This window comes from Dendrobates tinctorius, unplaced genomic scaffold, assembly GCF_039654945.1.
Source record: "Dendrobates tinctorius isolate UK_male_01 unplaced genomic scaffold, ASM3965494v1 ptg000031l, whole genome shotgun sequence".
NCBI classification, from domain to species: domain Eukaryota; kingdom Metazoa; phylum Chordata; class Amphibia; order Anura; family Dendrobatidae; genus Dendrobates; species Dendrobates tinctorius.
Window position 1 is genome coordinate 2,984,022 of NW_027361699.1, and position 18,970 is coordinate 3,002,991.

The window sequence follows — 18,970 nt, forward strand, 5'->3', positions numbered from 1 at the left end:
GCAAATTTGAATTTGCAGTGAACTTCAGAAAATCCGTCTCAAATCCGGTCTCCATCAAATTGATTTATTCCTCACTACTTTTAACTCCTTGGAGCGCTATCTCAAAAAATGAAATTATGACTTGTGTAAAGATATGTTAAAACAATGTTTAGCACAGAATTATAGATCTACGACTGTACTATGATGATAAAAGATGAACAATCAATTTAAGATACAAACATTCATAATCATATTGAAGAATGTTATTTATGCAGGTATTGTATACTGCCAAAGAAGAGTACCCACAATGAATGAGTCAGAATAAAAAGTGCAGTTACATTTAAATGAAAGATAAAAGTATTGTTAAAAATCAACAGTTTCAAGGGCAAAATGAACCAATGTTACAAGATGCACCAAGGTCTATTGCAATAATTTTGTGAAGAGAACTGTAAAAATGAACGTTTCTTATAAGTGACGAATTTGTGGTAAATTACTCAATACATATTCAGCATATTTCTATTGTACTGCGATACAAAATGATCTAGGTTAATACAACAATACTATCAGTGGCACAGCAGAATGTTCTTCTCAACTCTCAGTACCAGCAAATTTTCAGCTGCACTCACTGGAGAAAAGAAATTGTCAAAATGGAATTTGTTTTCTGGGAATTAAGTTTCAATGATATATAGTGTGTTGGCAGAAGGCAATGCATTAAAATGTCAAAGACTTAATTACAATGATATTTTAGTTTTAGAAACATATAAAATAGCTTCACATACAGTGAATATCATGATTAATTGCTATTAAGGTATACAACAGAGTTTTGTGTTCCATATTTGGTAATTCGGCACTGTTGGAAGTATGTCAAGGAGATGGAAATTTACATAGAAGGACGCATCGAACCAGTAATGGTAATATAAAGAGCAACATTTGGCAGGCTGATTACAGCGAAATAATGGTAAAAGTCTATAAAATCTCTTTTATCGGAAATCTGTAGAGAGGAACCTGCAGAGATATTATGACACAGTACAATGGCATTACAGATTTCCCATGAAACTACACAATACAGAAGTACCTACTGTTGCACTTGGAAACATAGTGCTAAATATGATCTCTGTTCAAAACAGGTTATTTCAGTTTCCTGACATAATAATGGTCAATGTAACTGCTCAATCCAGTTATTGACACTGTATATTTGTGGACTTGAATGGGCTGTGCTGTGGTAAATGCTTTTTGTGTTCCAATTGTGCCAACGCGTTTCAGCGCTGGACCAGCGTCTTTCTCAAGGCTAAAAACCAAACTGCACCATTATTACTTTGCATAATCAATTAAGGAATTGATAATTTCATGAAGAAAATAATCCATGAAGCATCGTATTATTAGACTTCAGTTAGAACTTCACCATGGTGAAACCATTGTGACTGGTGTTTTTCTCATTTTTAGCTTGAACAACTCAATTGTAACTTTACAAGTAGTAAGTGCAAAAAAATTATAACTAAAATGCTGAAATACACAGTGAAATCAATAAACAAGCCAGTTTCCAAACATGATGACACTTTAATTAAGAATCAGAACTATAGTGCATGAATCCAACTAAAGATTCCAACCAATTACCTCTCCAGTATCTTGCTCTGAATTGACGCAGCTGCCATGCCGTAACACCTGTAGCTAACATGGGATCCTTCTGCTTATTTCTAGCAGTCACAGTGCTGACATTGCACAAGAGTAAGTAAAACAACAAAATACGTAAGAGTAAATATGAGAAAGGTAGCATTTTATAAATCTTCGTGGAAATATCTGTGAAGTGAAAATGCTGATTATATTGCTAACTGTTAAGAAAGAGCCATAAAGGTTTATAATGCAGATCTAGAGGTCAGCTTCTTTTCTCCACCAGGGCTAGTACAGTTCAAATAGAGATCTAGGATGTTATGGTTGGTTGTAACCTATGCAGCTACCTGTAGTAGGGTAGATCTGAGAGGATCTGTGCCATACTATTACTGATCTCTGATCATGTGGGCACTGTACTGTGCCACACCCCTTCAAGAGCAAGACTGTTTACTTTACTGTCCTTATCCTGCACTAGCGAAAAAACAGAATAAAGAGTAAAGGGCCTGTCACACTAAGCGATATCGCTAGCAATATCGCTATAGCGTCAATGGTTTTTGTGACGTTATACCGACATTGCTAGCGATATCGCTATGTGTGATACTTACCGCTGACCCGCTCCACCGCTGATTATCACTGATCGCGCGAGAACGTCCTGGACCGTTTCTCGTCGTCAGCTTCCTGTGGCGCCGACGAGCGACACGTGGACGCGGGCGGGAGGACGTCAGGATCCCCTCGTCTGACAGGTAAGTAGCAACCCCCGACCCCTGCTATGTCGCTGGTGAGATCTGCCTGTTTGGCAGCTCACTAGCGACCACTTAGCAATGCACCAGCGATCCTGCCCGCTTCATATCGCTGGTCGGGATCGCTGGTGCATCGCTAAGTGTAGCAGTACCTTTAAGTAAGTATAACCCTCCATCACATCTAAGGTAATCCCTATGATGCAATCCATACTTTTACTTTCTACAGATAGACAATCTTGGATCCATTGAAGGATCCTGAAAATGCCTACACAGAATGACAAGATAAAATACGAGAGCACAATATTGTCTTATCCTAATATAATCAAAACAAGAATAAGTAAGATTTATACACCTCATGATGTAGTGTGAGACACAACCACTGAAAAAAAACAGATGCTGCAGCTTCCATAAAAAGGTTCAAAAATGAGATTGCCACCAAAAAAAGAAGTGATCTGCACTTACTGGAAGGATAACATACAATTGGATATAGTATGACAGTTTATTGTCAACCACCATCAAATATACAGTTGTGCTCAAAAGTTTACATGCTCCAGCAGAATTTTTTGCTTTCTTGGCCTTCTTTTCAGAGAATAAGAATTACAACACCAAAGCTTTTTCTTCACTCATGTTTAGTGATTGAGTGAAGCCATTTATTGTCAAACTACTGTGTTTTCTCTCTTTAAATCAAAAGGACAACCCAAAACATCCAAATGACCCTGATCAAAAGTTTACATACCCCATTTCTTTATACCATGTATTGCCCCCTCTAACATCAGTGACAGTTTGAAGTCTTTTGTGGTATTTGTGGATGAGATTCTTTATTTTTTCAGATGGTAAAGCTGCCCACTCTTCTTGTCAAAAAACCTACCCACTAACCATGAGTGGAGAAAAAAGTTTGGTGTTATCATTCATATTCTCTGAATGGCTAAGGAAGGCCAAGAAAGCAACAATTCTGCCGGGGTATGTAAACTTTTGAGCACAACTATATATATTAATTTATATACACAGTGCTCAGCATAAATGTGTACACTCCTTTTGAAAAGTAAAATTTGAATCAATATTTCACTGAACACAAGAAACATTTTCAAATTTTCGACAAGACTGGGGCTCATGAAAAATTTGTTTAATCCATAATCTGAAAGATAGAATAATACTATAACTTTCATTACAAAATTTACAGTTTTACTCAAATTAGTTGATGCAAAAATGAATACACCACACATAAAAAACTACTACATCTAATATTTTGCATGACCTCCATGAGTCTTCCAGGGATGGAACAAGCAAGTTGGCGACATTGCAACATCTATCTTCTTCTATGTTACCTTAGTGTGATCAGAATCTCTCACATGAGAGTATTGGAGCACAGGTGTGAAAAAGACTGAGAACTTAATTTTTCCATCTTTTCCATTCTCTTTGTCTATGGATGTTGGACTATACGCCGATGACATCCGAGTGCAGTCCGATGTTTCACACGCATCCATAGACTTATATGCGTGCATGTGATTCGATCATTGAATGGTCTTGTAGCACTGCCCCATACTATAACCTCGGGCCGAATGCTATCCGATAAAACATGTCATATCCGAGTTATACGCTCATGTAAGCAAGCACTTAAAAAATTACTAACCTTGGCAACCTTAAGTTTTTTTTTAATTTTAATGTATATTTGCTGCGGATTTACCAGTTCAAACGTACAAATAAAGAGAAGTATGTTTTTATATGAGTTAAGCTACAGACATTTACTTACTTAATGTAATCACATTGATAAATTGATACAATAGGAAAGTAAAGTAAAATATTAGAACATTACCTTGACTTTATTCTTATGACCAACAAATGGCTTAAGAAGTATCTGAAGAGTCCATTCTACAAAGAAAAATAAATGCATTAGCATCAATATGTCAGGTGGCCTTTTTTTCTTCGAAACATCACCATGCAAAAGAATATGCAAAGACTTATCTCATATTCTCATTTCATGCCCTGTCACCCAATTCAATACGCTTTTCTCTATTTTAAAGCTAGAAGCATCTCAACTGCACATTTTTCAATTTATTATTAAACCTGACATTTCACATATGTTGAGTAAAAAGAAACAACTTTCTTGAAGTAGAAGAGTCAAAAAATGATTTCAATTAAAATTGTTGTATGTCTAATGCTGGTGGTAATCTAGAATTTATTTTTGCATAACTCTTCACAGCTATTGGGCATAGACTATAAAAGATATGGACAGGATTTCTGAACAGATAGACCTCTTTGTGTAATAGTGCTGAGTTTGTGGGTGCACCAACACCATCTTACTGGCCCCCTGAACTTTTGATTGGCTTAAAAAATATAGATGCTTTATATTTTTCCTTACTGTACTATGTGTGCATTTGATATCCAACATAGAAAAATCCCGCATAGGCTACTTTCACACATCAGGTTTTCGGCGTCAGGCGCGATCCGGCGTCGTGCCGGAATGCCGGATCCGGCAAATGTTTTGTAAAACTTGATGTGCCGGATCCGGTTTTCTGCTGGATCCGTCTTGTTCTTGACAGACAAAACCGGATCCGTCTCATCCGGTTCATCCGTTTTTCTATCCGTTTTTCGACGGATTACGCCGGATCTGGTTTTTAAAATTGACCCTTGTGGCCTTCCGAACGGGATTGGCTACTGGAAAACTATATATAGCATGTTCCTACAGCCCTTCTTTGACAGGTTGTAGAGGAGAAAGTGCAGGTTGGAGAGAAGAGCAAGTTACTGGCGAAGATGGATGTTGTCATTGGAAATATTACCACTAGAAGTTCTGTGACGGTTTCAGTAATGAGGGACAATTTTGCACTATACTTTATGTCACCTCAAGGCAGAGTACACTGGCAGGATGACAGAGTGTGAAAGATTTGTGCCCTAACCAAACTTGTGTACCTTCTGGACCAACAGTATATACCTTTGCCAACCAAAGTTGGCTATCTTGTCATGGTCTTACTATTTTTAGCTTTAGGCCACAGGTGTGTTCCTTGGTTGTGTTTTATGCAAAGTAGTTCACCTTTTAACAAAAGTTGTGTTCATTGTTAGGAAATCACCAACAATAAACACAACTTTTCAGGTGAAATACTTTGCTTCAAACACAACCAGGAACACAACTGTGGCAAAAAGCTAAAATTTACCCACAGTTATATACCTGGTTTTGAATACCTTTTTACCTTTTAAATACCCTGTATTTAACCTTTTTTTTAAACATATTTCGCCGCAGAAAGAAATGACAGACAACCAGTGTAAACAATAATTTAACTTTTATTTAAAATATTGTTTTTTGTGTAAACTGTTTTTAAAGTTAAAAAAACTTTTTTAATAAAGGTTTGAAACCAACCAAATGGGCATTTTTATTACAAAAAAAACATTATAACTCGGTGTAGTGTGGGGTGGAAATACTGCTGGAGGGGCTGCGGGACACTTCGACAATGGGAGTGTGGAGAGAGGACTGGGATCGTGGTGGGGAAGGTACAGTTAGAGGTGATGGTGTGGAAAAAGCTACAGAATGGGTGGACATGTGGGAGGCAGAAGAGGTGGTGGGCGGTGGAGTGGAGGGTTGGGCAGGGACTGTAGGAGCAGATGATGTTGATGGAAAGTTGTATGGGGAAGGAGTTTGGTACGGGGAAGGAGTTTGGTACGGGGAAGGAGTTTGGTACGGGGCAGGTTGCTGGAAGTGGGGAGATGTCTGGTACTGGGGAGGTTGCTGGTACTGGGAAGGTTGCTGGTACTGGTGAGGTTGCTGGTATGTAATAGGAGGGGGAGGATGGAAAGTGGCTGGAGTGGGTGCAGATGTAATAGGAGGGGGAGGATGGAAAGTGGCTGGAGGGGGTGCAGATGTAATAGGAGGGGGAGGATGGAAAGTGGCTGGAGGGGGTGCAGGTGGAGGAACTACAGTGGTGGGAGGTGGAGGTTGGGATGTAACCTGCTGTAGAGCACCGTGGCACGAATGCATTACATGCATCTGCTGGGTAGGAGATAGTGTTGCCATGCGCTCCACAACAGACCTGAAAAAGGTGTGGTTTGGCGAAGATCTTGCTTCTGAATGCATGGTTTGCAGAAGTGTCTTCACCTCCAGAATGCTGGAGTTGATCTGCTGAAAGCCTGCGGAGATTTGCTCTGACAAGACTTTTAGACAGTTCTGGAAAGATGCATTCAGATGCAAGAACTCTGGCGCATAACTCTTTTCCTGACCCCTCTGCCGCTGCCACCCAGTACCCGCAGGTGTACTAGAGGTGGCAGGGGCAGAAGGGTGGGGTAAAGGGAAAGTGATCTCCTCACCAGCAGCTTCATGTAATGTAGGCGACCACAATGCTCCTGTGCTGGTGGATGGGACAGATGGGTCGAATGTGTGGGAAGGCTGGGAAGGTGCAGATGTACCGGGGCGGTCGAAGTGTCCCTCGGTGCCGGTCTCCTCAGGGATCGCCTCAGAAGGGTCCAATCGTGCAGGCTCCCGAGTGCTGCTCACCGTGCTGTGGAATAAAGAGAAAAAAAAACAATTAAAATACTGACATGGTATGGCCCTGGCTGAAAAAAAAAAGTTACATCTAACATTTTTTTTCACATGTGGTGTGTAATATTTACCTTCTAGTGACCATTGTTTCCCGGAGGAACGACAGGGCTTGTGCGTACTTGTACTTGCTCCTGCGTCCTCCAGATCCACTCGGGGCCCGCATCTCTTTATTGAACTCCTTCTTGAAACGATCCCTCACAGACCGCCAACGATTCACAATTCTGTTCCCTGAAACGAGAAAGGAGTGGTTAGTATACAACATCAGTGTTTCACAAACTCCAGTCCTCATGGTCCCCAGGGGTCATGTTTTCAGGATTTCCATAGTAAATAGAAATCCTGAACACATGATCCGTGGGGACCACAAGGACTGGAGTTCGGGAAACACTGGTTTACATCAAGCAACCGGTACTGTATATACTTACGCTCTTTAATCTGGGCCCGAACATCGAGGTCCTCCCAGCGGCCCACAAGGAGCGAACAGATTTCCTCCCAGAGTCGTCGGGTAACGATAAGGTCAGCGTGGCGGCGGTCAGCCATATTCCAGAGCGGCTCCCTTTCTCTGACGAGATCGATGAGGTGGTCCACATCGAGTCCTCCATCCTCACCGTCAGAGTCGGGAGCACGCTGTGAAGGCTGTTAAAGAAAAAGACAAAAATAACATAATTAGCCTCCACAAAAGAAATGAAATAAAAAGTGCAAAAAAACAAAGCAAAAATATTTATACTTACACGCTGGTGACCGCCGCGTTGCTGTCGCCGACGACCCTGGGAGGCACTGCGAGGACCTCTTGGCCGAGCACCAGATTGGGAAGACTAGAGAAGAAAACAAAAAATGTTATGTCTTTGGATGTAGGCATTTGTTTGCTGTGTGTGGTCTGCAGAACATTGTTTTCTATGTGTTGTGTGTAGTGTGATGTTGTGTTTGATGCAAAAAACTTACCAATTGTGAGCCCACTCCAAGTGTCTGTCCACCCCTTCCTTCTTCTTCTGGGAGCTCCTCTTCATCTTGTGAATCCTGTTTTGAAATAAAAGGCAATGAATAGACATATATTACAGAGATGATGGATTTTGGAAATAAAAACTTACCGTCAAACGCTGACGATGCGAGGGAGGGCTCCCAGAAGATGATGTGCTGTCTTCCTGGTGGCCACACTCCATGCCTGTGGGTGGTGTTCCAGCTGCTGCCATTGCTGCTGCTGCTGCTGCATCTATTGGGCGGCTGTTGAATAAAGAGAAACAAAGGGCCAATGAATATCTTGATATTTGTGACAATTCTGGCCTAATACGTCCAAGAGTGGACCCTCTGGGTCGTGGATCAGGAGCCCCTGGGCCGAGCTCACCAGGTGAAGACCAACCCCTGTACAGGGATCGTTAGGGGCAGGACCGCAGGGGGCAGAACCGCAACAGCCGGTACCAGGAGGGACGGCTCGAAGGACAGGCAGGCAGAACAAGAGTAGCAGGACGGAATAGCAGAAGGCACTGGGCAGGAGTCCACAGGAGGAGGAACAGGGCAGAGACAGACAGACGGGAGCGGAGCAGGACACAGAGCACACAGGGGGAAATAGCAGAAGGACAGGCAGGATTCTCTAGAGCAGATATGCGGCCGATGAGTGCAGGGAAGTCACACAATCACCAGGCGCCCTCAGAATAGGGCGGATGCCTGATATATCCTGAACCAGGAAGTACGTCCTACAGACCCGCCCCTCAGCGACGCCCCCTCCTAGCAGAAGAGAGCGGGGGAACGCGCGTGCGCGGCCTAAGGCCGGCGCGGTTACCCGCAGCAGGGCGGAGGCCAGAGCGGAAGTGCGCGTGGACAGGAGCGCGCAGGTGAGGGGACGCTGCGGCGGGCACCGCCGCTGAAGGGGCATCGGCGGGCACGGCCGCCGATGTCACAATATTCAATAGCCCTAGTTTGGAGGAATGGGGGATTTGATAATTACCGTCTCTCATCTGCTGCTGGCCTCCCCTCCTCAGCATGTTCCATTTGCTGCTCCATTTGGGGTGGTGGTGGTGCTGATGGTGCTGCAGTGGTCTCCTGCCTTCTCCTGCTGCGCTTGGTTGCTTTCTTGGGTGGCATGTTGGGTGTGGCTGTGGGTCCCACTGTCTTGCTTTTATATATGTCTTGTGGGCAGAGCTACTGAGCATGCTCAGACCAAAAAAACCAGATCCGGCGCATTGCGGCGCTCATAGGCTTTCATTGTGTGAAAAAGCCGGACGCGCCGGAACCGGCGTGTCCGGCTTTTTCGCCGGAGACAAAAAAACGTTACAGTAGCCGTTTTTTCCAGACGCCGGATCGCGACACATTGCCGGATCCGGCGAAAACCGGATGAAACGCATGGCCATCCGGCGCGATCCGGCGCAAATGCAAGTCAATGGGGGGGAAACCGGATCCGGCATTGCATTTCACCGGATCCGGTTTCTGTCAAAAGCGCCAGATCGCGCCTGACGGCGAAAACCTGATGTGTGAAAGAGGCCATAAGGATTCTTGTTCATGCAAAAAAGTATTCTCTATTTCATATATAATAAAAACATCCTTGGTACACCATACAAAAATGAAATCTGACAGTTTCAATCTTTAGTATTTTGTATACTGAGGTTTTCTATTTATATAAGAAATGAAAAAAAAAACATTTCTACTTGAACAAGGATCCATATGTTGGATTTCTCTATATTAGATTTCTAATTTATTTAATTCCAAGCCATCCGTGGATTGGATCTTGTTGAGTCTAGGAGTAGGACCACAGACAAGCTAAATTTGTTTTATCTTTCATGGGCATTTGATTTATCCAATTTAATCTTGCATCTTAAAATTTTAGAAAACAAATGTACAGGGTGGGCCATTTATGTGGATAGACCTGGGAGGGCCAAGTTCAAAATGTACACCATGGTCACCACCCATCTTGAAAAGTTTTCCCCCTCCCATATACTAATGTACCACAAACAGGAAATTGATATCACCAACCATTCCCATTTAATTTAGGTGTATCCACATGAACAGCCCACCCATTTACTTATATTTACTTATATTTTATGTTTAAATTGAAGCAGGTATACATTTAGATCATTTAGCAATTTTCTAGGCTTCATTATTAAACATTAAGCTACATTTTCATGGCTAAATTAAGCTATTCAATACTACTGCTACTATGGTCACTGTACAATCAACAGCAACTCATTAGAAAATTAGGTAAAATTATAAAGCCAGCTAAAGGATAACTCAGACCAAGTTTTAAAACATAAAATCAAACGGTATTAACCCTCTTCGGGTCCAGTGCTGGTTCTACACTACTTTTCACATTTCTGTTTACTGGATGAAATAAATAGATCTGGCTAGTCCCGTCTTTGAGACTCTTAAATGAGGCTCCATGGACTTTATTTGCATATTCGTATTTCCCAGGGAGCATTGCACCTAGGATTTCACTGATTGAGCGCCTTTGCCGGCTGCCGCAGTGTTTTCTTTGACTGGTCTCCCTGAGGTCAGTGATTGTTTCATGATGTTGGCCTACTAGGCATTGCTCCCACCTAGACACAATTGAGTTCAAAAACGCCCAATAAATAAGAACTACATTGTTCAATATAAAGTACACACAGAATAGTATCTTGTGCAAAAAGTATAAATATTTTATTAGATTATTAGGTCATTAAAATATCAGTAATTACAAAATATGAGTCAGTACATTGGTGAAAGACAACATGGCCAGAACACTCGGTATAGCTACGGTGGTCAGGTGAATAAAGGCTAACAAAAGGAAATTATAGGGGGGATGGGTATCCCCAAGTCCTAAATTGGGCACATAGTCAAAAGCTATGTATCAATATGGATGCATGTGATGCCCTGACTGGGGTAAGTACTAAAGTGAACTATTACACGGCTCAGTAGCCAACCCATCAGTCCCATAGTAAATTACTGAGCTCCTAAAAATTCAACCATCAATACAAGTCATAAAAGTAAGTACACTTTTTAAGTACACTTTAGTACTTACCCCAGTTTCTTTTACTGGGTTTCTTTACAGAAGCATACAGTCCAGATCACGTGACAAAATTATCCCCTCTCTACTCCTCCTTGGTCAGGCCTCATCTAGAATACTGTGTCCAGTTCTGGGCGCCCCATTTTAAAAAAGACATGAACAAACTGGAGCAAGTTCAGAGAAGAGCTACCAGGATGGTGACCGATCTGCAATGTCCTATGAGGAACGGTTACAGGATTTGGGAATATTTAGTTTGAAAAAGAAAAGATGGGGAGGAGACTTAATAGCTGTCTACAAATATCTTATGGGCTGTCAAATTGAAAAGGGATCAGCTTTATTCTCATTTGCACAAGGAAAGGCTAGAAAGAATGGGATGAAACTGAATGGGAGAAGACAGAGATTAGATGTTAGAAAACAAAATTAACAAAACCATTTTTTTAAGGGGCCATCTCACATTTGAAGTCACTTTGAGGGGTCTATATGGCAGAAAATACCCCAAGGTGACACCATTCCAAAAACTGCACCCCTCAAGCTACTCAAAACTACATTCAAGAATATTATTAACCCTTCAGGCGCTTCACAGGAGCAGAAGCAACATGGAAGGAAAAAATTAACATTTATCTTTTTAGTCACAAAAATGATCTGTTAGCAACATTTTTTTATTTTCCCAAGGGTTACAGGAGAAATTGGACCACAAACATTGTTGTCCAATGTGTCCTGAGTACGCTGATACCCTATATGTGGTGAGGACTACTGTTTGGGTGCACGGCAGGACTCGGAAGGGAAGCAGCGCCGTTTGACTTTTTCAACCTAAAATTGGCTGGAATTGAGATTGGACACCATGTTGTGTTTGATGAGCCCCCGATGTGCCCAAACAGTGGGAACCCACACAAGTGACCCCATTTTGGAAAGTAGACCCCCACAAAGAACTTATGTAGATATGTTTTGAGCACTTTGAACACCCAAGGGCTTCACACAAGTTTATAATGTACAACCGTACAATTAAAATTTTTTTTTTATTTTTTCCACAAAAATGATCTTTTCATCCCCAATTGTTAATTTCCCAAGAGTAACAGGACCCCCAAAAGTTATTTTGCAATTTGTCCTGAGTACGCTGATACCCCATATGTGGGGGTAAACCAATATTTGGGCGCATGGCAGAGCTCGGAAGGGAAGCGGCGCCATTTAACTTTTTTGGCTGGAATTGAGATTGGACGCCATGTCGCGTTTGGAAAGCCCCTGATGTGCCAAAACAGTGGAAACCCCCAATTCTAACTCCAACCCTAACCCCAACACACCCCTAGCCCTAACTCTAGCCCTAACCCTAGCCCTAACCCTAACCCTAGCCCTAATGGGAAAATGGAAATAAATACTTTTTTTATTTTATTATATTTCCCTAACTAAGGGAGTGAAAAAGCGAGGTTTGATTTACTATTTATGGCGGGTTTTTATGTTTGGCAGCTGTCACACGCTAAAAGACGCATTTTATTGTAAAAATGGTTTATGCATCACCACATTTTGAGAGCTATAATATTTCCATATTTTGACCCACTGAATCATGTGAGGTCTTATTTTTTGCAGGACGAGTTGACATTTTTATTGGTATCATTTTCGGGCACATGACATTTTTTGATCGCTTTTTATTTCCGATTTTTGGGACGCAGAATGAGGGGTGCGTTTACACTGTTTCACGTGCAGTAAAATTGATAAAGCGGTTTTATACTTCGGGTCAGTATGGTTACAGCGATACCTCATTTATGACTTTTTTTGTGTTTTGGCGCCTTTATGCAATGAAAGCAATTTTATTTAAAAAATAATTATTTTTGCATCGCTTTATTCTGAGAGATATGACTTTTTTATTTTTTAGCTGATGATGCTGTGTGGCAGCTCGTTTTTCGTGGGACAAGGTGACGTTTTCAGCGGTACCATGGTTATTTATATCTGTCTTTTTGATCGCGCGTTATTGCACTTTTTGTTCAGCGGTATGATCATAAAGCTTTATTTTTTAAGGGGTTAACTAGTGGGAGAGATTTATAGGGCGGGTCGTTACGGACGCGGCGATACCAAATATGTGTACTTTTATAGTTTTTTTTATTTTCAAAAAATGAATTTATTGAGGAAGAGTTTTTTTTAATTTATTTAGCGATTTTTTATAAATTATTTTTACACTTTTTTTTAACTTTATTACACTATCCCAGGGGGACATAACCGTCATGTAACAGATCGCTGATCTGTCACATCACAGATCGCTGTGACAGATCAGCAATCTGTCACAAGCAGTGCTGCAGGCCTCCTCATGCCAGCGCTTTGCTGGCATGAGGAAGCCGCCTCCCTGCAGGCTGCTGTCGGGGTCTCAGGGAAGCACGGAGGGAGGCCGCTCCCTCCCAATGCTTCCCTAAACCCCCGGTACACTGCAATCATGTTTGATTGCAGTGTGCCAGGGGTTAACGTGTCGGGGGCGGTCCGTGATAATCAGCTGACACCCGACCGCAATCAGCTGCGCTCCTCCCGTGAGCGCAGCTGATCGCGCTAGACGTACTATTCCGTCCTTGGGACTTAGGTCCCAGGTTAGATGGACGGAATAGTACGTCTAATGTAGGAAAGGGGTTAAGTTTTCTTACATCGTAATTTCTTGAGTGAAAATGTCAAGTTGTCAAGTAGGAGTATATTGTAACCTCCATTGCTGGAAGTTGCAAAAGAGAGCTAAATAGCATTCAGTTGATCAAGAAAAGACTTAACTGCAGGAATCTGTGAAGAAAAAGCAATCCCTTTCATTCACTGAATCTTTAATGCTTTGCTTATTGAGATACTTTATAGAAATGTTATTGTAATTATTGAATGATTGTAGGTATAAATATTAAGATGACAAATTAACTTGTATTTATATCTACTTTATATATTATATATGTATTTTACTTGCCTGACTTTACTTAGGTAGGCAGCTCACTTTTCTAAATTGATTGGAGTCAGTCATATTTACTTTAAAGTTTGCATATGCTATTTTCTCTATGCTAAAGCTAAATGAAGCAGTAAAATGCTTACAACAGATAAATATATAGTAAATAAAGTTTTGTTTTGTGAATGCAAATTGGATAACAACAATTTTGAACATTTCAGGAAATTCTGCTCAAACCCAGTCTTTTATGGATTGATCCGCTCATCTGTTATAAAAGTGCAACAACTTCAGGCTTATGCTGTAGAGAGACTATCTTGTGGCAACAATATATGGAAATATGCTATCTGGTAGAGTTTGGTGAGGTACAAGTAGCTCTTTTCTGGACTGTATTGTCTGAGAACTAAGTAATTGTGTTCAGTTCCTTCCTTCCTGTAATCCTACATATTGTGACAATGCAGACAATGGTTTTTCCCTCAATGCATGAATGCTGATGTTTGTGCTTAAATTCTGCAACAATATCAAATATGAAGATTAAAAAGAAAGTGTTTATTTATATATCATTAATATATATATATCATTAACGCAAATTACCTAATTTCATTTCTTAAATGTAGGCCAAAAAACACTTTACAATTTTAGTACAGGACTAACATTTTGTTACCATCCACTTATTTTTCAGCCAAACATCTTAGATTTATTGTCCAAAAGAACATACACAACTTGAAAGCACCATCAATGTTCAGCTATTCCCAGCTCTACCCCAAAATAATTTGTTGAGATATGCAACATTAGATATAAACATATAAGGCCGGTTTCACATTAGCGCTTTTTCAGCGCGCGCACGGCCGGGGGTAGCTCCGCCCCTGAGCCGACTCTCTACCCGGCGTGCCCGCCCCTTGCTTGTAGCGCCGCCTACTAGCGGACAGCGGCGCCTGCGATCGGCGCACCCTATCTTTAGCATAGGGTGCGCAGATCGTGCGCAGGCCGTGCGCTAGTTGCGCTTTGACCTGCGCTGCGCACTTTTGACGGTGCGCCGTGCGCGCCAAAATCAAACTTTTTGGATTTTGGCGCGCACGGCGCACCGTCAAAAGTGCGCAGCGCAGGTCAAAGCGCAACTAGCGCACGGCCTGCGCACGATCTGCGCACCCTATGCTAAAGATAGGGTGCGCCGATCGCAGGCGCCGCTGTCCGCTAGTAGGCGGCGCTACAAGCAAGGGGCGGGCACGCCGGGCAGAGAGCCGGCTTGGGGGCGGAGCTACCCCCGGCCGTGCACGCGCTGAAAAAGCGCTAATGTGAAACCGGCCTTAATCAGCTTGAATCAAGTTATGGTTTAGTACTGCAAGTTTTATTAAAGAGATTTCTTGAAAAGAATATTAATATAGAAAAGAACCTATCCAAAAGCTGTTATGCTTGCACTTTCCTCTAAATCTTCCATTGACTATGTAACTCAAATTATTTCTGCTATCTTCTCCGAATTTTCAAAAATACATAAAATCTGTAGATGAACCTTGGCTTTATGCAGATCCTTGGCTAAAACTATTTTTCAAGCTAGGTAGAAATAGTGTATGCAAAAGAAACATTAATTATGCAACATTTACTGAGTAAATGGCAATTTTATTAAATTATCTACATAGCTGTAAATGTAGGGTTTAAATAAAATCTGAACATGGGGAAAAAGAATGAGTATTTGGGTTATATTTCATATTCGTAACTGTACAAAAAAATTATAATGTATAATTGTGAATTCACAAAAAAATACCAGTATTGTGTATTTTCTTGCAGAATGACTTTTACAGTAAATTTTAACTTTTAAAGTAAAAACAAAACAACCCAAAATTTAATTCAACACAAAGGGTGAAAAAAACAGTAAACCTTTTTTTCACATCATTGATCTTAACCATTTTACCTACTAATGTTAAAATTGACCCAAACAGATTACTTTAGGTTTATTGTAAACTAGCTGAAGAGCCCGGCGCTGCCCGGGCATAGTAACTAAATGTGGTTAGTTGTAGCAAATTCTAATTATCCTCCATCCCATAGTCCCGTGCCCATATACCCATCATACATATCCTCCATCCCATAGTCCCGTGCCCATATACTTATCCTCCATCCCATAGTCCCGTGCCCATATACCCATCACACATTCTCCATCCCATAGTCCCGTGCCCATATACATATCCTCCATCCCATAGTCCCGTGCCCATATACCCATCACACATTCTCCATCCCATAGTCCCATGCCCATACACCCATCATACATATTCGCCATCCCATAGTCGAGTGCCCATATACCCATCATGCATATCCGCCATCCCATAGGCCCGTGCCCATATACCCATCATACATATTCGCCATCCCATAGTCGAGTGCCCATATACCCATCATGCATATCCGCCATCCCATAGGCCCGTGCTCATATACCCATCATACATATGATATGCTTTCTCAGGTGCCCTTGTATTCTGCTGACTCATTTGACTTACCATGAAGTTACAGTGGCAATATCAATGCACTTCATAAGAGAATGTATGTCCTTTATTCACAAGGCAAAAAGGAAAACAGCTATTGGTCTCTGTGATAATTTTTGTATCACAATTTGTATTGGCTGGTCAAGCATTAACATATTTTGGGTGTGGAAGGAATTATTAGCTGGGTAACACAGTGCCATTAATTGCCACAAAAGGCAAAACTCATAAGTTAAAGCAATGGCAGCTATGATAAACATGGCATAGGTGATATAAAAGTATACCTTTTCACCAAAATGCTATATTTTTTAAATATATTTATATATCAATGCTTGCATATGTCCCTCAAATAAGTCCCTCAAATAAAGGGAATATATTGCATTTATCATGTTATTGTAGGGATTGTATTGGCACATGACATAGATCATGTATATTTTTTATTCTGTTTGTATGATCTCATAACATGTGTGAGCAATAAAATATTTCCAAATACATTGAACCTTTACATTCTTTCTACATAAAGCTAATCTCACCTTGTGATCACAAAAAATGTGTCTTTATGTGTAACATGGTTAATGAGAAAATGAAAGTCCTCTTATAGAATAGAATGTCAATAAAAGAAATTCCCATCTACCAGGGAAAGTAATGATTTAGAGAAAGCAAATGTAGAACCTGACATACATTAAAATCATAACAGAGATTAATGACTGAATGAAACTAAAGCTACGACTACATTAAACAACATCAACAAATAATACATCTGCTGTCAGTGTAATATAAACATTATCAGGTACGAAGCTGCATGCATCTTAGGTGCCTGCACATACTGCCAAGAAATCCCCAATTTATTTTTACCGAGTTTTGAAATGAATGCTGTATCTGACAGCCAGGATTTGCTATGCATGATTTCCCCTTTTGAAGATTATTACATTGCATGCTTAGATGAACCTCCTAACTGTTCATAATAGGCACAGTAGGTAGCTTCTGGCTGGATTCATTGAAAAAAGAGGTTTAGACAAGCCTCAGAAATCAAGTTTTTTCGAGTAACAAAAAGTAGAAATTTTAATATTTTTTTTTGTTAAAAATTATTTTCAACTATATAGGAAATAATTAATCAAATTTTACATGTCTTTTTCCTGTTAGGTTTACTGTTTTTTAATAAATCTGGTTACATTCTCACATAAACATGTACACTATTTATTAGATGATCGAATCGTTTTGAGGTAAATTGAATTCAACTTGAATTTTACACAAGATTTTAATTCCATTGAATCAAGATTTTATGAGATTTGCTCTTTGTGAGTTCAGCAAAATGGCAACCTACTGATGTTTTGATGATTTGCAGAGGGGATGGAAAGGATTGAAAAAAATACTAATGCTGCTACACTTGTGCCACCACCATAGCTCCTATCATCCAAGAAGATCTATCTGCTCTGTTCTTTATTTTAGAACTGTACATTATAACCTCTTAAAACATCTTCGATGTTCCCATGCTACATGATATCAAAGGTGTCTGGGGTCTAGATAGAACCCAGAGCATAATAGGTAACATTCAATACACATCAAATAACTTAAATGTGAATTGAATATCAAGGCCATATTTGAGTAAACTGTATCCAGTTTCCAGCTGGATGAAGGGAAGCTGGCAGAGGTAATGTTATGCTCTAGCATTATTTTTAGACATGGCACAAAAATATTACAGGAAATGCACTGCTTTTATAAGTATAATTGAAATGCAAATATTAGTATCATAGTAAATGTATTTCCAAATGGCAGTACCCTCTTTAGATAGGATAATATGATGTGCACTACCACTTTTCAAAATATGCTCAGGAATGTTTGAGGAACAAGTAAAAGAGATCAATGTGTTAACCTGGCTTGAGAATTCACCAAAAAATCAATTTTTTGAACCTTTGTGATATGTGAACCAGAATCCTTTTTTATTTTCATATATCATCATTATGCTGTCTGCCACAGGACACAGAGAAGAACTATAAGATTCTCTCAAGATGGTGTAAATGTTCATCAACCCTCAATTAGATGTTCCCTGCTGGAGGTGTCTTAGCACCATTGGCTCCTTTTCTCATATTTGGAGGTCTTGACAAATTATAAAATGCTTTTGGGATGTAGTCACTGAACTGTTTAACATGGCCTCCTGTTCTATGGCTTTCGCATTACTAGTGCTTGGTCACCCACAAGTTTACAACTACAAGAGAGGACTGTACAGGCACTTACTTTCTGCAATTAGAAGATTCATATCTAGATGCTATTAACAAAAATCCACCCCATCAGCAGAATTTATGACTGAATCAAACAATAACCTCAGCCCTCAGGTTGGAGCAGTTGATGGCAAGAACCTTTGGCTATAAGAAGTTTCTAACTATACGGACAGCTTGCTTTATTTGGAGACACCCATGAGTTGGATAGTTGTATGCCATGGTTTCCAGGGTCTTGTGGCCCCTATGTGGGAAAAAAATTCCTCCACCCTATCCCACTTTTTATTCTCTCATTTTTATTATTCTTCTTCCTTTATTCTCTTTCTCACTTTCTTTCAACATTTCTATTTTTGGTCATTTTACCCCTTCTACTTTTTCTTGCTTAATTGCATCATATCACCATTAACACCTTCACCACCCATCCTGTTTTCACTTTCCTGAACAGGCCATTTTTTTCAATTCTGACTAGTGTCACTTTATAAGGTTAAAATTCTGGATGCTTCAACATACCCAGTGATTCTAAGACTGTTTCTTTATGACATAGTGTACTTCATATTAGTCGTATATTTAGGAC

General features: G+C 40.5%; 1 protein-coding gene across 12 annotated transcripts in view; it reads right to left on the bottom strand.

The window, feature by feature from the left end:
- The window catches only part of LINGO2 (leucine rich repeat and Ig domain containing 2), a 2,318,940-nt gene that overhangs the window by 2,022,984 nt on the left and 276,986 nt on the right, over window positions 1–18,970 (bottom strand). For all 12 annotated transcript variants that reach the window (XR_012231562.1, XR_012231559.1, XR_012231563.1 and 9 more), the window contains exon 2: window positions 4,141–4,196. The gene's annotated coding sequence lies outside the window, so the exon portion shown is untranslated. The remainder of the gene's footprint in view (window positions 1–4,140; window positions 4,197–18,970) is intronic.